Below are 22,898 nucleotides of genomic sequence, written 5' to 3' on the forward strand. Positions count from 1 at the left end.
AGACTGGTGAATTGGTAAGAACCACTTCACCACCCTCAGAGGCTAACCTACGCCGAGCTCGCCTAATACGTGAAATAGTTCTTTCAATTTCAGGATCAAACGCAGCTAAGCTCAGGTCAGGCAGTGAACGCATCATTCAATGAAAGAAACATACAGCTCATGGTAATAAAATAAAATAAAATATGCAAAAATTAAAAATATGTACACCAACTAATAATTTAGCACGCTATTGCAACTCCCCTGCAACGGCGCCAAAAATTGATGCGGACGAAAATTAGCCGATTAAGAAATTAATATAGAAATAACGTTGCGAGTACAGTTCCTAACCGACGAAAATTCGCTCATCAATTTAGAAGGATTGTCACAAATTTAGAATAAAAATTCTGGGAGTAGGAATCCCAGGTTGTCTCTCAACGAGTTGACAAAATAGTCCTATTTTATCAGTCAGGAATTTTCCGAGAAAATTTGAGAGTTGGAGAACAGAAAAATAAAGGGTTGTGAATTAAAGCAATGTAAATTAAAAGAGATTTATGTATTCAGAATAAAAAGCCTTGACTGGGGGAAAGATTAATTGGAAGTTCTATCCTTGTTGGATTTTCCCAAGTGTAGTATCAAGAGGTTGTTATTTTCACTTAGTTAACCCTTACTAAATAAAGGAAAGTCAAGTGATTGAGATAACTCTTATTCGCAAGTCCTAACCCTCTCCCTTGGGAAGGATTAGCATTAGTAAATAGAGAGGTAGCCAACAACTTCCAATTGAACTAATCACTTGAGTATTCCAACTCAAGGGTCTCCTTTTAATCAACCCCCAAGTCAAGTTGGGAGTCTACTCCATTGACATGAATACAACGTTCACAGAAATATGAGAAGAAGACATGATAAACTAAATAAAATAGGAACTGAAAATTAATTAAAGGAAAAAATACTTCTTTGCATTAATAAATCCCAAAATGCAACATCCTTATCTGAACAAGGTTAATAAGTAATCAAAAAAGTAAAGGAATAAGAAAACAAACTAGAATAATAGCGACTTTAATGGAGGTAGTATCTCTTCTCAATATCCAAAGCAAAAGTATAAAAAGCATAAAAACTATGAATGTGTAGAAAACTTAGAGGAGAGTGATTTCTCTCTAAGATTCCAATCGAAAAAACTAAAACTATGCGAATGAGAATGTGTGTTGAGTCTCTGCTCGTCCCCAGGCTCTAGTCTGTGTTTCTGGGCTAAAAATTGGGTCCAAGCTCGGCCCAAAATTGCCCCCAGCATTTTTTGCAATTTCTGCAGGTAGCGCATGTCACACGTACGCGTCAGTCACAAGTACGCGTCGCTGGTTATTTTCATGTACCACGCGTACGCATCAGGCACGCGCACGCGTCGCCGTGCGAACTCTGATTCACGCGCACGTGTGAGCCATGCGTACGCGTCGCTTCTCGTTGGTTGTCTCCTTTATTTCTTGTGCTCCTTCCATTTTTTGCAAGCTTTCTCTCCATCCTCTAAGCCATTCCTGCCCTATAAAGCCTGAAAACACTTAATGCACATATCACGGCATCGAATGGTATAAAGGGAATTAAAAATACATAATTTAAAGGCTTAGGAAGCAAATTTTCAATTATAGAACAAAACTAGGAAGGAATTGTAAAATCATGCAAAGTGTATGAATAAGTGTGCAAAGACTTGATAAAAACAACTCAATTGAGTACAAGATAAACCATAAAATAGTGGTTTATCACATTGTACAAGGCAACTGAACCAAGATATATGGCTCTGTCATCTTCTTCCTTTCTGCTCTGATTTTGTTTTTCTGGTTTTATAAGACAAAACAAAATTGTCTCCTGCATAATCTGCTGCACAGACTAAACTGAAGCCAAATTACAATTTTTGGTTTAAGGATTTGTTAATCAAAGTTAAATAAGGCCATAGATTCAACCCCCTTCTCTAGGCTATCAAGAACCTTCAATTGGTATCAGAGCCCCGTCTCAAGAATCAAGCTCACAGCTTGAAGGAAAGATCCAATGGCGAACAACATGGGTACATTTGATAAAATCCATTGAGAGAAAAGGCTGAGTGATACACTTGAGAGAAAAACCAAGAGTGTTTCCAGATTTTTTTTTGTTGTATTTCTATTTTGTATCAAGTACCTGAGAGGTATCCCTTGCTAAATTGGGTAAGCACTTAGTGTGTCTAGTTTAGGTAGGTATATAACCAAATCAAATTTATGTTGAAGCTTGATGTGTCTTAGATAGGATTATGTTGAGTCCGAGAGAATTGATGTATGTAATACTTGTAGTGGAGATTGGATGTAGGTTGCATTACACAAGGCAACTGAACCAGGATATATGGCTGTATCATCTTCTTCCTTTCTGCTCTGATTCTGTTTTTCTGGTTTTATGAGACAAAACAAAATTGTGTCCTACATAATCCGCTGCACAGACTAAACTGAAGCCAAATTACAATTTCTAGTTTAAGGCTTTGTTAATCAAAGTTAAAGAAGGTCATAGATTCAACCCCCCTTCTCTAGGCTATCAAGAACCTTCAATTGGTATCAGAGCCCCGTCTCAAGAATCAAGCTTCACAGCTTGAAGGAAAGGTCTAATGGCGAACAACATGGGTACAACCACAGTGACCTACACTCTAATAGAGGGTCAGTCAAACAACAGGCCTCCCTTCTTCAATGGGAAGAACTATGCTTACTGGAAAGAAAGGATGAGGATCTTCATTCAATCAATTGATTACAACATATGGAAGATAGTTGTGAATGGTCCTAAAATTCCTACAAAGACAAGTGCTAATAGATTGGTGACTCCAAAGGAAGAGGACAAATGGAATGATGATGACAAAAAGAAGGTGGAGTTGAATGCTAAAGCTATAAACTTATTGCACTGTGCTATCAGTTTCGAAGAGTACCGAAAGGTGTCTAGATGCAAGACGGCAAAAGAAATATGGGAGAAACTCCAAATTATACACAAAGGCATCAAACAAGTCAAAGAAACAAAGATTGATATGCTGCGAAAAGAGTATGAAATGTTTACCATGAAGGATGGCAAAAGCATTGATGAGATGTTTGAGAGATTCTCAATCATAATCAACAGTCTAGATGCTAAATAAACTCTAGTGAGAAAGGTCTTTAGAAGCCTTACAAAAGAGTGAAAAACTAAAGCCACTGTCCTAGCTGAGAGTAACAACCTGAGTCCATTAATCTATGATGAGTTAAGAGGAAAACTTCTAACTTATGAAACCACACACACAAGCCAATATATAAAGAAAAAAGGAGCAACTTTAAAATCGAAAGTAGAACCTGAGGAGAGTGAGTCAAGTGACAGTTTTTTAGATAATGAACTTGTGTTTTTTGTTTGGAGACTAAGGAGACTAACGAGGAATAAAGACAGGTACAAGGGCTCAAGCTAAAAAGAGTACAAGAAGGATTTGAGCAAAGTAATCTGTCACAATTGTAAGGAGGTAGGACATTTTAAGTTCAACTGTTCAAAACTCAAGAAAGAGGACAAGGTGAAGAAAGAAAAGAAAGTGCTCATGGCTCAAATGAGGAAGAAGACTCCGAAAATGAAGCACGAATCTGTTTCATGGATGGTGAAGATCAACAAGAATAGGTAAATTACTATGATTTATCTCTTGATAATTTGCATGTTATTATTGATGATCTCACTCACCATTCTGAGAAATTACTAAATAAATACAACAAATGCAAATCTAAAAATGAAGTTTTGAAAGCTGAAAATGTGTTTTTGAAAGAAAAAGTGAAGGAGACCAAATGTGCTATTGATTTTATTAAAGAAAAAAGATTTTTAAAATCTAAAATTAAAAAGTTAAAAGGAAAGTATATTATTGATCCTTCTCAAGAACTTGTTGCTGACTCAAACTACCACAAATACAAAGAAAAAATCGCCGTTTTTACCAGATTTTTTTGTAGTGTAAGTAGCTTGACTCAAGTGAAACTTTCAATCTGAGTGCTTCTTGACTTCCTCCACTAATTCCCTCCACCAAAACCATGGTTGCAGGTTTGGATTCTTTGGGATGTAGCTCGCCAGTAGAGATTGGTTCCAAATTCCTTCAATTTTGGGACAAAAAAGTAGCACATGAAGAGTAGAATCTAGTCTTCCACAAAGAATACAAGCTTTGTCAATTTGAGAAATTCTCTAGTAAAGCTTCACTTTAATCGACAAGGCATTGTGGTTAATCTTCCAAATAAAACTTCAAATCTTCGGTTGACACTTTAGGTTCTATATGGAGTTCCAAATCTTCCAAATAAAACTTCAAGGCATCATGGTTACTCTTCCAAATAAAACTTCAAATCTTCGGTTCTATATGGAGTCCCAAATCTGTTTTTTAGCAAAACGGACATGTAATTGGTCCAAATGAGGGTGATAAAAAATGTAAACTACTGCATACCCAATTTACATTGAGTATTCCTCTGATCTACTATAAATCCAAACGGGTAATCATCTATGTCTTCTTCTACTTTTGTCTGCAAAATGAGTTGTGTTGTTTCTAGGTGGTGCGGATTTCGAATACCACAACTGAACTGGCAAGTACACCGGATCGTACCAAGTAATACCTCAGATGAGTGAGGGTCGATCTCACGAGGATTGATGGACCAAGCAACAATAATTGAGTGATTCACTTAGTCAGACAAGCAGAAGGAGGTGTTTTGTGTTCAAATGCATTAATCAATAATTCAGAAATTAAGAAGGCAAATAACGACTTGGGTGTGAAAAGTATGTGAGAAATAGTTAAGATTTCAGAAATATTTATTTCCTTTGATTCATTATGTTAGATATCAAGGAAAATCCATTCTGCCTTCAAAGAATGCACCTTTTTTATGAATAAATGGAGATACTATCTCATTTATTTCTGGCAATGTTATTTTGATATTTGGTCTCAACCCCGAATGATCCATATAAATGAATTATTTAAGAATTCATTTCATTTGGGGGGGGCTATCTTTCAAATGTACGGCTAAACTTTTCAGTGGTACGGAGTCAAATGCTAGAAAATTCATTTCTAAAATTCTTACCAACTACTTTAATCATGCAAGATTCAATTCATGGTAAACTTTAGCTGATTAAACCCTAATTCCTTAATGATTTAATCTCCTCTAACCTAAACCACCAATTCCTTGGTCACTTAATTTAGATTAAAGGGTTAAGTTTAATTTCAGTTTATTAGCCACATAAACCCTAATTACCCAAATTTAAGATGATTATATATCACGTATCACATTAAGTCCAGGTAATTAATGGTTTAGAAGGACTTACATTCAAGATGTTATTCAAGTGAGTTAACTTTTTCAAGCATCAACAAGAATTCGTGTAGAAAAAGAGCTATCTTCCAATATACTCAAATTTATAAGATGAAGAACAAAAGTAATCCTTGAATTTAAATAAATACATTAATCAAAAGTAGATTGGCAATAGTATTAATCCATAGAATAAATAGAGCTCCTAACCTTAATTGAGGAGGTTTAGTTGCTCATGGCTCAGAGAAAGTTAGGGTTCCAAAAGTGTGTAAAGTATAGAATGAGGTCGAGAGAGAAAAGAGCCTGAAGGGTTGAATCTTTTTTCCTTTTATATCCAACTTAATTGATTTGAAAATAAAATAATAACTACCAAAGCCCAAAAGATTGTGTTTTGTAATCAAAATAAAACAAAAAAAAATAAAATAAAACTACTTATTATCAAAATCTTCATCCAACGAAGCCTTCCTTGTGGATCCATGTTCACGCTACCGGCGCTAAACGCCAGGTTCAGTGTTTAGCGTCACTAAGGCAGAGAGTCTCGCGTGTGTTGCGATCTTCACTAGCGTGCGTGTTAGATACAAGTTACGGAGCTCCCGGCGCTAATCGAATGCCAGGTCGTGGCGTTTAGCGCCAACCCCACAGAATGGTTACACGCGTTGCGAGGCGCCAGATTGGCAGCATCAAATTTCTTCCTTTTTCTTCTACACGAACTCTGCCAAACTCGCCCAGATTCTTCCTGAAATAAATAAAACTACAATTCACCTCAAAGTAGCATCCAAATAGGCTTCATACACTACAATCTTAATAAAATTTAATAAATTCATATCTAAAATAATAAAAAAAAATAGAAAAGATTCTCATGCATCACTTGGTTGAAGCTTTTCTGAATTAATCTTGTGCTCCAGTTCCTTTGTTCTGTTTTTAATTTCCTAACCCAAATTAGATTGTTGTTCTGGCATGCAGTAGCAGCTATACAGAATAGAGGAGTGGTACCAAGCTAGGGATCCTCTAAAATTCTCATGGAGGCTGGTTTAGAGACCTTGAGCTTCACACCTTTTTCCAATACCTTCCACTCTTCCAACAGACTCTGCCAAGCCCAGGATTGCTGAATACCAGGACCTGCTTTCAAGAATAAGGTAAGCCTGAAATATTTATTTTTAAAATTCTTTATAGAACAATGAATCAGGCTTTGCGAGTAGACGCCATCCTTGTTTTGCTAACATTGCTACATTAAAAGCTTTCAAGTCTTTGAAACCCATTCCTTTTGACCATTTCTCTCTGCTCATGGTGTCCCAATTAACCCACTGCATCCTGCATTCATGTTATTTTTTTTCCCCACCAAAATATCATCATCATTTTATGCAACTCTTCAAGTAGAGAATCAGGGACCTTAAAATAGCTTGATGAATAAATCGGATAGCAGTACTTATAGCCTTGATCATCACCTCTCTCCCACTAGTTGATAGTAGGTTCCTCTTCCATTGGTTTAACTTCCTAGAGACTTTGTCTTTAATGTAAGAAAAAGTCACTTTTCTAGACCCGTTGACAGTTGAAGGTAAACCAAGATAGATATTTGTCTTGAGCTCCTGCATTTAGAACTCCAAAAAAGGCAGCTAGTTCACAATTCAGATTTTGGGGCGTATTCTACGAAAGAAAATAGCAAACTTATTATAATTAACTACATGCCCACTTAAGCTGCTATAATCATGTAGTAAACTGATTAGATTAACACAATTGTTCTAGTTGGCCTTACTAAATAAAAGAGAGTCATCCATCCGCAAAAGGTAGGTAGTTGATAGTAGGACATCTACTGTTCAGTCGAAGCCCTTGAAATAGGTTATTCTATTCACTCTTGTGGAGCAAGAAAGAAAGACCTTCCACACAAATTAGAAAAAGATAGGGAGAGAGAGGATCATCTTGACGAAGCCCTCTAATCGGCTTAAAGAAGCCAAAGGAAAAGTCATCCAAAACAATAGAATAAGAGATAGTAGAAACACATTTCTTCATCCAACCTATCCACTTAGCATAGAAACCCAGTTTCTCCATTATAAACCATACAAAACTCCATTCCACCCATTCTGCTGTATGCCTTGCTCATATCAAGCTTGAGAGCCATATCACAATCACCATAAGATTTATTTTTTCATAAAATGCATGCATTTGTGGGCTACCATAATATTATCGCTAATCAATTTTTCTCTAATAAACGCACTCTGACTATCGCTGATGCTTTGATTCATAAGTGGTTGAAGGCGGTGAACAAGGACTTTAGAAATGATTTTATAGAAAACTGTACTCAGAAATATGGGTCTGATCTAGTTCATTATCGTAGCATTAGAAATTTTTGGAATTAGACGTATCTGGGTTTGGTTGAAGCCTTTGAGCATTTTACTGCCCCCAAAAAATTCTTAACCGCACAACAGACATCTTGCTTAACTATGTTTCAATAATTCTAAAAAATCTACTTTTAAATCCATCCTCCCTAGGGCTGTCTCTGGGTTAACTGAACATACTGCGCGTTTGATTTTCTCCTCACTAATCGATCGAGTCAGGTTTTTGTTTGTAGAGGCTGAAAGTTTCCTTCTGAGGCCTTCCAACATTATGGAGGGGTCTTGGGGCTAAACAGTGGTAACTAATTCCTCAAAATACCTTCTAGCCCTCTCTTCAATAGTTTCAGGTGTTGCACACCAATGCCCATCTTCATCTTAAAGCTACCAGATTTTGTTCTTTCTATTCTGCTGCTGATTTTTGGAGTGGAAGAATCGAGTGTTTTTGGTCACCCAATTTAACCACTGTACTCAGAATTTTTCCTTCCAATAGCGTTCCTCTTGAAGGTACGCATTTGTTAACTCTTCCTCCAGCATTAGTATCTCTTCTTTGTTAGCTATCCCCAGTGTGCTTTTCAGAACCTCCAACATGTTTTCAATTCTTTCCAATGGCCTTTCGGGCATTTTCAGCACCTGACGCTTGCCAAGAGAATATCTCATCTGTTTTTTCTTTTAATTTCTAAAATAATTAGAACATAATTATACCTTTGGTTACCATTTCCCGAGTATCTTTGATAATTCTATCTACTACTCACTCTCTGCACCACCTTTCTTGAAACCTGAATCTCTTCTTACTCTTTGCATGTGCAGATTTAGTAGAGAGAAGAAATAAGAGCACAGTCCAACTTTTCTCTAATTTATCTCTCTTGAGAGAATCTATTCCACCATGTGAATTTTTCACCAATAAAACCCATATCAATCAAGTTACATTCATTGTGAAAGTTGACAAAATTCTTAATTGATTGTGATGCTTTTGCTCTTCCTTCCTCTGTTTTATGATTAACCATGATAACATTGTAGTCTCCAATAATCATGTACCTATCTCCCAACGGTGGAATAATCTGAATTATCTCCTCATATTGATGAGATTGAACCTGGTCGAAACTGTGAAAATGAATACCCAGTACAATCCAAATTGCCTGCTTCTCCGATTCTTTTACTGTAAAGTAGATGTAAAAATCTGTTTTACCTTTTACTTCCACTTTAACCCTTTCCTTCTAAGCCAACACTAATTCTCCTACTAATCCCATAGGATTGACACAGGCAAAATTCTTAAAACCATAATTCCCCAACCATCCCTCCACAAACAAGGTTTGATGTTTGGTTTTACATAGAAACATCACCTCAGGGGAGTGGGATCTCTAGATCCCTTTTATGTTTGAACTCCTAGGGATTTTTTTAAACTCTGGCAGTTCTACATTAGGATTCTCATGGGACTGTGGGTTCCTTTTTGGGGTTGGCACCCTTTTTCTATTCAGCATTTACCACCTCTGCTTCACCTTAATTACCCAACAGCGCCTCCCTCTCCTCTTCTCCAGTCTTCCTTTTAACTCCAATAATGCTACTGCTTCCTACTCTAATATATGAGTTCTTTGCTAGATGTTTGAGTTTCTGTTTCTTCTTTTTGTTTCCAGCAATAACATATGAAGCACCCACCTGAAAATACCTTAATTCTATTTCATTCACCTTTCTATTTATGTCTTGGTACAACTTATTATTGTTGGTGACCATCCCTTTGACAACTAGGATAGTTCTACCCTCCTATATGTAGACCCTCCCATAGCATTTAGAGTTAGGTCATCTGATGAGCGAATATTTTATACGCTTTTTGACATCATTTTCATATAGTTTTTAGCATGTTTTGTTTAATTTTTATTAATTTTTCATAGGATTTAGTGTTACATTTACATTTTTGGATTCTACTTTGAGTTTTTGTATTTTTATGCAATTTCAGGTATTTGCTGGATGAAATTGAGGAGCTGGAGCAAAAGTCTGATTCAGAGACAGAGAAAGCTCTGCAGATGCTATCCGGATCTGACCTCCTTATACTCGGAAGAGATTTTCTGGAGCTACAAAAGTCCAAATGGAGTGTTCTCAATGGCTATAGAAATCTGACTTTCAGAGCTTTCCAGCAATGTATAATAGTCTATACTTTGCTTCAGATTAGAAGGCTCAAAACTGGCGTCCAACCCAGCCTCCTGCCCCCTTTTAGGCGTCCAGCACCTAAGGAGAAGAGACCAGCTTCCAAATGCCCAAAGAGAATCTCCTAGCCAGTGTTCAATGCCCTAGAGGCCTCCTAGCACATGGATCTCATCAAAGCTCAGCCCAAATACTCACCAAGTGAGCTCCAGAAGTAGATTTTAGCATTAAAAAGACTGTTTTACCCTTACTAGTCATTAGTTTAGTATTTAAGGGAGAAGATCACACTTGTTTAGGATCTTCTTCCATCTCTTCTAGCATATTTCGAATTCTATCATTGTATTTCCTATTAGTATAAGTTTATAAACCTCCTAGGTTGAAGGGAGGAGCCCTGCTGAGTTTTATGAATTAATAAAAGTATTACTATTTCTCTTCAATCCGTGTTTAATTCAATTCTAAGATGTATATTTGTTCTTCAACATGGTGAATGGGATGATCCGTGACAATAAGCTCCGTTCATCATACTAAGACCGCGTGCCTGACAACCACCCGTGTCAACTTGGGTTCGTGTGAATACGTGAATGGAAAGCATCGAACCGCCAGCTTAATTATACATCTCTCAGACGGTTAATCAACGACTTCGTTGGGGACTTTTCGAGACACCAGTTCTGCCAAGGTATGGGGAGATTAAGGTCTCTGTGGTAGAGGCTAGAACCCAAAGGTGCAGCATTCTCTGATCCGGAAGATTCGACCTTGTCTATGACATTTTGAGTAGGATCATTAAGGAGAATGAACTGCAGGAGCTTCACTCTCAATCAGACTGGATGCGCACTAACCCTGGTGTTCAGATTTGGAGGAGTATTGGCGGCTGCTCAAACCAGCGTCAATCACATATAACCTGCCATTGAAGGAAATATTCACAATTAAAGAAGACAGTAAGACCAGAGTTAATCCAGAAGGACAAAGCAACTCCAAGCCTTAACCATCTAAGATCAAAGATTATCATTGTAAACATATCAACCTAATTCCATCTTCCAAATCAAACCAACTCTTCTATCCATCTGACTAAGACCTGCAAGATAACCATAGCTTGCTTCAAACCACAATCCTCGTGGGATCGACCTTGACTCACTCAGGTATTACTTGGATGACCCAATGCACTTGCTGGTACAATTATACGAAGTGTGGGAATTCGTGTACCATCATCCTTTGCTATTACATCTGATCCCTAGACCTTATTTTTACCAGTGATTGAAAGGTTTACAAAGCTATTTAATAGACTCACTGGGGTAGGTCTTTTACCAAACTATTTTGAACTTCCATTCCTCCTTTTAAAGTTTGGGTTGTTGTTTTCTTTTGAGTCTTCTAGCTAGCCTCCACCCCACGCTTAGAGCTTTTAAATCACTCCTCTATTTCAGCTCTAGTTTCTGATTTTGTCCAGAATTATCAAGATATCCACTGCAATTTCGTGTCTCATGACCAAGAAAACAACAAAAAGTTACAATAAACACCCAATCGTTCATATTTAAGTAGAATTTTAGAAACAGTTTTATCAGGGCTTATGGTACACGAAATCGTGATCGCACACTTTTCACACAACTCCGTGCAGCTGACCAGCAAGTGCACTGGGTCGTCCAAGTAATACCTTACGTGAGTAAGGGTCTGACGTTAGGATTTTTACCAGTAAAGAGATTCATAGAAACAGTTGCGTTGTAGATATAGTCTCTAAACTGACAAAAATCCCTTCGTACAAACGTTTGGGTGTCACAAGTAACAAACCCCTTTAAAAATTGTTAACCGAGTATTCAAACCTCAGGTCGTCTTCTCAAGGAACTGCGAGGAAGTATGTTCTTATTATTGGCTATAAAGGTTGTAATCGGGGTTTAGAAGATGAGAAGCAAGTAAATTGAATGACAAGTAAAGTAAATGGCAATTAAAATAAATAAATACTGTAAAGCAGACTTTTGGCAAGGTAAGAGAAGTTGGAGGTCCAACGTAGTTATCTCTCTCAACTATAATGAAAGTTGAATCTAAACTCCACTTGATCAATCTGTACTAGGGCAAAGGAAAGTCAATGGACTAATTAAATTGACCTTTGAATCCTATTTATTTCCTAAGAAAAGGTTGGGATTAATTAAGTTCAGCTCAATTAGCAAGATAACGATTATCAATTATGTTGAGTTTAATAACTGTTGAGTTATTGAATTCTTAACCAGGACCAAAAGGGGAAAAAGTAAAATTACTAGAATAGTAAAAAATGTCCTTAGATGGGAAGCAATGGTAACTTAAATCAAAGAGAACAATCATAAACTGAAAATACCTCAATTATCATTAATTCAAATAATGGTCTACAACATGGAAGAAATTCATAAATTCACCGATCAATTCAAGTGCTGGAATAAATAAAAGTAAAAAGGAAGCTAAAGCAAAGAAACGTAAAACCTGGATTGAGAGTCACTCTTAAAGCAAGAAGAAATCTAAATCCTAATCCTAAAAGAGAGAGAGGAGAAGATCTCCCTCTCAACTAAATCTAAATCATTGAAAAATAAAATATGCGAGCTCTCTTTTGAATGGGTGCATTCCCACACTTTATAACCTCTGGTCTATGCTGTCTGCACTTGGATCTGGGCCAAAAAGGGCTTCAAAAATCGCTGGGGGCGTTTTCTGTAAATTCTGATACGTGGCCTCTGTCACGCGTCCGCGTGGGTCACGCGGTCGCGTCATTTTGAGCTTTTCCTTGCCATGCGGTCGCGTCAGTCATGCGACTGTGTCGTGTGCGTTCTGCTTAAGGCGCGCGGTCGTGTCAGTCATGCGGCCGCGTCGCTGCTGATTCGTGCTTGGCACGCGATCGCTTCGTCCATGCGGTCGCGTGGATACCAGTTTCCTTAAAGCTCCGTTTTGCCTTCTCCTTCCTATTTTGTATGTTTCCTTTTCCATCCTTTAAGTCATTCTGCCTTAGAAAATCTGAAACTACTCAACACACTAATCACGGCATCGAATGGAAATAAAGGTAATTAAAATAATTAATTTTTAAAGCTTAGGAAACATATTTTTCACAATATGACATAATAAGGAAGGGAAAGTAAAACCGTGCAATTAATGTGAATAAGTAGGTGAAGGATTGTATAAATCACTCAAATTAAACACAAAAGAACTCATGAAATATGGGTTTATCAACCTCCCCGCACTTAAATACTAGCATGTCCTCATGCTAAACCCAAGGTAAATAATTAAGGTTAAAGTGATGGAATGTCATGCAATGCAACCTAATTTAAATGCAACTACCTAAATGAATGATGCATCATGCAATTCTAATTTATTCACTCATATATAAAGCTTACATGTAGCCAAGTTAATTCACATTCTCAAGGAGTCATGTATATTTATATAGCCAACCCTTAAATAATAAAGCATTTTAGCAAATGAGATGGAAAAGAAAACATTGTACAAACTTGCAAAACAATTAGTAAATTAAGTACAGATATATGTTGATGAGTTATTGAACCCTCACTGGATTTTGTGTTTACTCTCTAATCACTCAGTGTTTATTGGGTTTATTCACTCTATTTTTCTTTTTATTCTTGCTTTCTATAGCTTTGTTCTTCATCTAACCAATCAACAATTATAGAATATAGTCATACCAAAAAGTCATGAGGTCTTTAATTGAGGTTGTAATGGGGCCAAGGTAAAGGTAAGGATTTATGTATAGGGTCAAGTGAGCTAATAAGTGAATCCTTAATTAGACTAAGATCTCACCTAACATACATATTTAGTAAAACAAAAATCTCTTTACCTATTTTTCCATATTATCCCACTTATTGTTACATGCTCATGTTTCACTTTTTATTTTATTATTTTTTTTATTCCATGTGCATTGCTTTTATTTTGCATTGGGGAATTTCTTTTGTATCCCCTTTTATTAAATGCTGGAATTTTTTTTTTCAAGGCACATGGCAATTAAATTACTTTGATTTTCTCATGAGCATGCTTCCCAAATTTATTTTATTTCTTTTAACTTCTCTACCCTTTTGTTTCTATCATCCATGTTCCCAAAAGGTTTCCCACATTTAACTCTATTCATGATTTTCTATCTTAAGCTAACCAAGGATTCACTTGGGATTTTCTTTTGTTTTTCTGCTTAAGGCTAGTAATTTGGCTAAATAGAATAAAGGGGTTTTAAAAGGCTCAAGGGGACTAACAAGGGTGATGTAAAAGGTAGGCTAATTTGGGGTAAGTGAGCTGAAATCAAATGATGGCCTCAATCATTCTCTTGGTATGTATCTATTCTATATTCTATAATTGGACATATAGATTAAAGCAAAGGAAAGAACATCAGAATAAAAAGAAATAAAACACACAGAAATGAAATTATGGTTAGAATGCAACCATACAATCAAGCTCAAGACTCACAGGCTGTGTGTTCTCTAACTCAAGCATCATATATCAGTTATATATTGTATGCAGGTTTAGTTAAAAATTCCCATTATTCTCATAAAAAAATTATTTAGGGTAGCTTTTAAAGTTTTAATGTTCCTCCTTGATGAAATGTTGTCAGCTTAACTACATCATGTAATGCTATATACAAGGTTTATGGATTTAAATCTGATATGTTCAATTTCCTAGCTTACTTCCTTTTTATATTTTTCAATTTAAAATATACTATCTTATGCTAAAAAGGGTAAACTATATTAATTAATCCACTAATAAATCAGAATTGCAAACTAAACTAAATAACTAAAATAAACTAAATGGCTAAAATATGAACTAAAGGTGCAAAATGCAGAAAATAGTAAAAATACATAAAAGCAATGTATAAGTACTCAGAAAATAACAATAAAAAGAAAAATACAGAAAAATATCCAAAATAAAAGCAAAAAGATGTAGTGGTTCACCAAAATAAACGCCAGAGATGGCGACCTCCCCACACTTAAAAGGAAGCATCGTCCCCGATGCTCAATCAAGCCGGGTGTGAAGGGTTGTCATCACTGGTAGGGATGGTAGCTGGAGTCTCAGTGGTGGTGGGCTGGGAGTCTGGCTGCTGTAGAGGCGGGGCTGACTGGATCAGGATCTCAAGATCTACAGCCTCAATCTGATGTGGGACCGCTGCTTGTGGTGCGGCCGGCGCTGCCTCTCCCTGGGGATGGGTCTCTGCCTCGGGCACATCCGGCTCCTCCTCAGATGCCTCGAACGGTGTGTCAGGCTTGGAGGGGATGTCACCAGATTGTATCATCAGCTTTAGGTGCTCATAGCGCCGCTTGTTGCGACGCTCCATCTAGTCAAGTCGTCGGAACAAGCGGTGCACCAGATGATAGACGGGCTCTGTGGCAGGTGGAGGTGCAGTGGTGGTAGCAGGGGTAGGTGGTGCAACAGTGGAGGAAGAGGGTCCAGCAGACGATGGAGCTGTTGCATCAGTGGCAGTGAATGGTGGTGGTCTGTGGCCCAAGGCTAAGAAGTTCCGGCTGTGCGGAATGATCTTCCTGCAATTCGCCGCTGGTGGTCTCTCATCGACATCCTCCCATGGCACGTCAGCTCGACGGCCAAGCTGTGTAACCAGATATGGAAAAGGGAGGGTGCCTCGGACGTGGACCCTGGCCATATAGTGCCGAATGAAACATGGCAGATAAAGGTCCTTACCCTCCAGCACACACCAAAGGAGGGTGATCATAGCAGCCGGGATCTCCGTCTCATGAGTACTCGGCATAACATAATTACTCAAGATCTGATGCCATAACCGAGCCTCATCGTTTAAGTATGCTCTCTTGATCCCTCTAGGCATGGTAGTGTCCTGACCCATCTCCCAAGGAACAGTCGGGTCGAGAGCTATTCGTGCCTTCACGGCATCCCAATCAAACTACATCTGACGCATGTCCTCCTCAGCCTTTGAATAACCATCAGGCTGATCAGACTTGGCTGGGAGCCAGAGAATGTTCTCTAAGGCCTCCTCAGTGACCAGAATTTGTTTTCCTCTCAGGTTCACTGCATCTAGGGTAGTGAGATAGTAGTTGCATTAGAATTCCCGGACCCAAGATGCGTTGACCTCTATCAGTGTTCTCTCCAGAAAGAACCAGCCCCTTTGCTTGATTTGCTCAGTGGTGTACTACTGGAGTGCTTCTGGAATCTTCAGAGTTTGTTCCAGATATAGATTTCTGGAGTTTGCAAAAGCCGGGTACTTCAGCTCACAGTACCGGTTTGCAAATTTTATAGGATCATGCGCAGGGAGCAACTGGTCAGCTTTTTCCTGCTGTGTGAAGTTCTTCTCCCGCCATAAAGAATCATGCATTAGAGCAAAGATGGACTGGGAAGAATCTCCTCTCTTGCGCTTGCCAATAGCCTTGCCTTTTCCTTTCCTTTGTGAGGCAGACATCCTGAAAAACAGAAAACCAGGATATGGATAAAATAGGAAAGCAAATAGGCCGTCTTCCATAGCATTCATGAAATGGTTTGGGTAAAGCAGAGTAAAACAGAGTTCAGAAATGCCAAACAACACATGAATGAAAACAATTTACAAAAAATTTGGGCAGCATTCCGGCTAAAATTGGATTGTCCCAGAAAATAAACAGCAGTCATAGCAGTTCATATGAATTAAAAACTTGCTGCAGTTACCAGTAATGAATAGAAATAGGAAAATTTAGAGTAACAAGCAGCAATTGCAAGAAATCACAGCATATGAACGAGGTCACAAGAACAGCAGAATTGCAGTTATGATAAAATATAAGCAGGAACAATGCAAGTAAACAGACCTAGATCCACTAACCACAGCCTAAGCTACCTAACAAACTAAAAATCCACTACAGCATGCATATCTAGCTATCCTAATTATGAATAGAAACGAAAAAAAAATACAGAAAAACGACGAACGGATAAAAAGGGGGTTGTGTTTTGCGGAATCTAGTAGGCATGAGGGGTGGAACAGGGAAGAAGGTGGCTGCGGCGGCGTCCGTCGCGGTGGCGGCTGAGGGGGGCAGTGGCGAAGAGAGGGTTTAGGGTTAGTGATAGAAGAAGGAGGGGGGTTTGCGGGTGGGTGGCGGAGTGGTGCAGCTGGATGGCCGGCGGTGGTGGGTGGTGGTCGCGGAGGGCAGTGGTGGAGAGGGGAGACACGATTGCATGAGAGGGGGGAAAGAAGGGTGACGCGATCGCGTGGGTCGCGCGATCGCGTCGCTGGAATTCGTGCTAAACGGACGACTCCAGCGCCATTTTAGCGCAACTCTCTGTCTCCTTTTGGGGTGATGTGCAATCCATGCGACGCGATCGCGTCACTCACGCGGTCGCGTAGGATTGATATTGTGCCAGTGACGCGATTGCATGGGGCATGCGATCGCGTGGGCCAATTTGTGCGAAACGCACAAGGGCCGCACGATTCCAGCCTAACTTTCTGTTCATTGGATCCTTATGCTGATATATACATCATGCGGCCGCGTGGGTCACGCGATCGCGCGGGTGGTGTTTTTCACAATATGACGCGATCGCACGGGGTATGCGGTCGCGTCGTGCACCCTTTTTTTTTGTATATGCATGAAAAATGCAGAATGCAATGATTAACATGAATGCTATGCTTGATTCCAGGTTTAATAAATTAAAATGAAAAAGAAAAAATGAAAGCAATTAACAAGAAATAAATTGAAAAAGAAGCGACCATACCATGGTGGGTTGTCTCCCACCTAGCACTTTTAGTTAAAGTCCTTAAGTTGGACATTGGAGGAGTATCCTGTTATGGCGGCTTATGTTTAAATTCGTCTAAAAATCTCCACCAGTGCTTGGAATGCCAATAGCCTCCGGGGTCCCAAACTAGGCATGCAAAGCTTCCGAACAGCTTTAAATGTATTGTTAGGCTCCCGGGATGACAAATGTCAGAATAAACTCCAGGATTCCAAGCCTTGCTTTTAAATCCGCCTCCGTCTTGATCTACATGTTTCCATTCGGGCGGTTTAAAAAGTAGAATCTCACCGTGGTGACCAAACGTTTTCCGTGATCCATGTAATTGAGCCTGATACCAATCCGTGTATTTCGAGGTGAAGCGTGGAACCTTATTGAACCTTGTGCACCAGCTCTGAGTACGAGCCATTTCCCTCTTACTCTTAAAGCCGCAGAGAGCTCTAAGCTAGCCATCTGTTTCAAGCAAACCATATTCAAGTGAATAAGTAAAGTTATAAGTTAAGGATTATACCCACTTGAAGCTTGTATTAGGTGGTAATGGCCTTGGGATAGGTGTTTTTGGTGGTTCTGCTAGTTCCATTTCCTTGTGCTCTTCTGTGAATTCCTCCACTTCTTTGCAAAGATCTTCAATTATATCTGCGTCCTGGTCAAAGTCTTCTATGTCTTCCTCATCACTTGAGTCATAGATTGGAGGTTGAGAGAAATCTACCTCCGCATCATCTTCATACACTACAAGAAAAATACCCATTCAGCCACACTTTTTTTAAGTTACATTTGAAAAGCGTAGCCTATTCTATGAATAGGCTACGCTTTTCTCCGTGTTGCCTTTTTATATGAAAAAAGGATACACAATTGTGGCATCATTTAAAAAGTGTAGCCTTAGGTATTTTAGAAATCACTTATAAAATGTAGCCGTAGGTTGATATCTATAGGTTCACTTTTTGTATCAAAGGAGACGCTTTTAGAGAGTAGCCTATTTATTAAGTTTTGGGTGCGTTTTAAAAGTGATGCCTAATGTATCTAGAGCAACAAATTTGACACTTAGTAAATTTTTTTCCTCTTTTCCATGAAAGCAAAGTCACACTTAGTAAAATTTTTGTTATTTCCTCCACAAGCAAACTCATACACTAAGTAAAATTTTTATCCATTATTATTATTCCCTCCAAATTAAATCTCATTCACCTCCGTCCAAACCATCTTCATCGTCCCCTTTCAGAAACCCTCACTGCACCGTTGCAAGGAAGAAACCCTGCCTCGCTCCAAAGCTCACCATCGTTGCCCCCCACTCACTCTCTTCACTCTCGCCATTGACCCTCTCACTCTCGCTCTCGTCATTGACCCTCTCACTCTCGCCATTGATCGTCGTCGCCCCCCACGCACCACTCACCCGCACTCACCACTCTCCACATTGCTGCACTACTGACCGTCGCTGCGCCGCCCTCACCATCGTCGCTGCGTCGCCCTCACCACCGTCATCACCCCCAAATCAGAGAAAAGTGTTTGCCATCACCACTCACCACTCCAAGAAGACTCTGCGCTCACTCATCTTCCCCACTCATCTTCATCGTCGCTTCTCTTCGCTGCGCGGTCACATCACGAACTGTGAAAGTCTGATCCCTTAAATAATGTGTGAATCACCTGGCACTACAAGAAAAATTCCCAACAAGTTGATGCATGAGCCAGATATGCCATTTTAGAAACCGGTTTCTGCTCTGTAATGACAAACACAACAACTATGGTCTTGTTTATTTCTTGTATTTCAATTAGAATGTTGAAATTTGAGAGTAACCAAGTTGATGCATGAGCCAGATACACCATTTTTGAGCTGAAATCGTATTTGGTTTGGGTGACATTTTAAGATGTTTATTTATTTTTCAGGTGACATTTGTATTGAACTGTATTTAGTTAATTAGATTCGAGTAATTTGTTTGGTGTTTTGTTCACGGCATCTGAGGCCAATTCTGCATAGTTTTGATTCCATCCAAACTGTATAAACACTTGAATAGTTTTGATTCCATCCAACTTATTTTATTGCATTTTGTTATTTATCTCTCATGTGATAGCGTGTTATATATTGTGATTCTCACTCTGTTTTGCTTCCTTAGAAAGAGGAACATGTTTCACATTACGAGTAAATTTTGAATCCTTATCTCACAACATCCCCAAACTGAACATTTGCATTGTTTTTGGAATTCAATTCTTAGTCGTTTCGTGTGAATTACTATCTGCTCATGTTTTGAATTTAATTTTCAACCAATTTGTGCAGAATGGGAAGTACTGGAACAACCGACTATGGTGCATACACCTATGAGAATCTTGAGAGGGAGCCTTACTGGCCATCAGAGAAGCTTAGGATTTCCATCATCGGCGCTGGCGGCTTCATTGCCTCGCACATAGCGCGGCGCCTCAAGGCCGAGGGACACTATATTATTGCTTCTGACTAGAAGAAGAATGAGCACATGTCCAAGGACATGTTCTGCGACGAGTTCCATCTCGTGGATCTTAGGGTCATGGATAATTGCCTCAAGGTCACCAAGAATGTTGACCATGTATTCAATCTGGCTGCTGATATGGGTGGGATGGGTTTCATTTAGTCCAACCACTCTGTCATTATGTACAACAACACAATGATTAGCTTCAGTATGATTGAGGCCGCGAGGATTAACGGCATCAAGAGGTTAGACGTTGGATGATTCGAATATATTAGTACATTAGTACTAAATTAGTTGAATAAATTAGTCCACTGAAGAAACTAATGACATATGTTTTGAAATGGAGATACTAATATATTGCTTGGAAAGTGGTTACAATCTAATACTTGACCAATGTTGCAAATGCTTTTCTGCTTCAGGTTTTTTTATGCCTCTAGTGCTTGTATCTACCCTGAATACAAACAGTTGGAAACTACAAATGTGAGCTTGAAGGAGTCCGATGCTTGGCCTGCTGAGGTTTGTTTCTGGTTCTTGCAGTTGTTTGATTTGAGTTAGTTCGGGTTTTCACTATATGGTATTTGGTATAAATGTGTGTAATTTTGTTATGCATTTTAGCCACAAGATGCATATGGGCTAGAGAAGCTTGCAACAGAGGAGTTATGCAAGCACTACAACAAGGATTTTGGAATTGAGTGCCGCATCGGGAGGTTCCATAACATATATGGCCCTTTTGGAACATGGAAAGGCATGTGCTCTTAACTGCATTCAAACTTAGTTTTCTGTTATTTAAATGGGTAATTTCAATGACATTTTCAATTTTTTGGTTTGTTTAATATGTTAATTGCATTGTCGTTATGTTGTCCAGGCAGAAGGGAGAAGGCTCCTGCTGCTTTTTGCCGAAAGGCACTCACTTCAACTGATAGATTTGAGATGTGGGGAGATGGATTGCAAACACGATCATTCACCTTCATTGATGAGTGTGTTGAAGGAGTGTTGAGGTAATTGTAAATTTAGTTATAGGGTTTGAAATTTTGGTATTTGTAAAGTAAATATTAGTATCTATAGTTTATTTCTTGAGTAATTTCAATTGTTCTTTGATAAGGCTTAACATTATGTTCCATTATTGTTGCTTTCAGATTGACTAAATCGGACTTCCGTGAGCCAGTAAACATTGGAAGTGATGAGATGGTTAGCATGAATGAGATGGCCGACATTGTTCTTAGCTTTGAGAACAAGAATATTCCAGTACATCACATTCCTGGCCCAGAGGGTGTTCGTGGCCGTAACTCGGACACACATTGATTAAAGAGAAACTTGGCTGGGCTCCAACTATGAAGTTGAAGGTATTATTACTACTAATTCGGCAATACCTTCCTTATTTCCCTTTTATATAATTTATCAGTTTAGGCTCTAGTTTGCTTAATAGTCATGATTCCATGGTCTGTTCAGTTCGACGCGCATGTGTATAGATAGAGTAATATGATGTGTATTGTTTGGTTTTGTAGGATGGTCTAAGGATTACTTCTGGATAAAGGAGCAGCTTGAGAAGGAGAAGGCTTCAGGTGTGGATTTATCGGTGTATGGATCATCCAAAGTGGTGCAAACCCAAGCCCAATTTCTTTTAAGTAAATATAATATTTACTAATACATGTAAACAAAATATTTATATTATTTGTTGTGATACCCTGTTGAACATGAAACGAATCTACCAGTGGATTTTGGTATTTTGATTATATCCGGTAAAAAAATTTTACTTTTGGTAAATGGTTTTTGATTGGTGAGCTGGTTCTGAAATTTGATATGAGACATTATATAGTATCTGAAATTAGATTGAGGATGTGACAGACTTGGATGATGTTGTAGTAACTATGAGTTTAGGTTGCGGAATTTTTTTTTGTTCTCTTCTCACATACTTTTAATTTTTTTCCCCTTAAGTAATCACACTAAACCTTTTGGTTCAGTTATTATTGTCTATTGTGAAAGGATTTTGAGTGAAAAGCTTTGTTGTTTATGATGATTGATGAAGAAGCTTCCCTTTCTATCCACAATTACTTGTTCTGTTGAATGATTTAATTGCTGAAGCTGCTGCTGGGTCCCAAATCTGTTCGATTATATCAATTTAATTCTTGCTAAATGATGATTGTGCTAAATTCCTGGTTAAATGGTTGCATATGGCAATTACAATTTTTTTTGTCTGTAATTTTTACAGTTATTCATGGTTAAGATTGAAGGCGAAAGTTTTTGTTTAAGGTCTTCCAAGAAGATTTTGTCAAAACGCTGATTGTGTCATGGCAAGGTACAATGCATACTTTAATTCTTTTGATTTGTTAGTTTTGAAGTTGGAATTTAATTTATTATATTTGTACTATAAATTCTATGTTTCTCTTTATTTGTTTTACCTCAATGGGTTTCTAGAGAATTACTTCTAAGACTAGAAACTATTTCCCAACCTAATTACAAGGCTTTGAAAGTCTTTTTCATTGCCCATTCCTTTTGAAAGTTCTTTTGTGCACTTGGTACATATGAATTTGTCCCTATATCTAATTTAAGTATGAAAGTCTGGTTAATTAGTGCATGATAAATGCTATAGGGACATATCAGGATTTTCATGGTTTGAATGAAACAAGATAATACATAATTCCTTGAATTCACCTCTTCTGCCGTGACCATGTTATTTTTTTTAGTATAGGCTTTCTTGGTTTACTATGTCTACGTGTTCCATTTAATTTTTATAATTACGAATGTCATTATGAATATTTTTTTAACTACTTTTTTATATAATTATGCAGGGTAACAATGAAGATTAAGCTGACTATTATTGTGGTTTATTGGCTAAGATAGAGTGTTATTTAGAATCTTTACATGTATGGTTGACTAATAATTTTTATTAGAAGATACTTTTATTGGCTAAGTGATATTATGGTTTTGATATGGCTATGCTTACTTTAGTTTGAGATGTATGAATTTTTACAGTTAACTACTTCATTCTAGTACTTTTGGATCAATATTATAAATATATTTTGGTTAGAGATAATTTTTATTATATAAAGAAATTATTTAGTATAATTATGTATTTATTTTTATTTTGTAATATTCAA

General features: G+C 38.1%; 1 pseudogene; it reads left to right on the top strand.

The window, feature by feature from the left end:
• Positions 19,636 to 21,445, top strand: LOC107620362 (annotated as a pseudogene).

The sequence above is a fragment of the Arachis ipaensis genome, chromosome B10 (genome assembly GCF_000816755.2).
Source record: "Arachis ipaensis cultivar K30076 chromosome B10, Araip1.1, whole genome shotgun sequence".
Taxonomy (NCBI): Eukaryota; Viridiplantae; Streptophyta; class Magnoliopsida; order Fabales; family Fabaceae; genus Arachis; species Arachis ipaensis.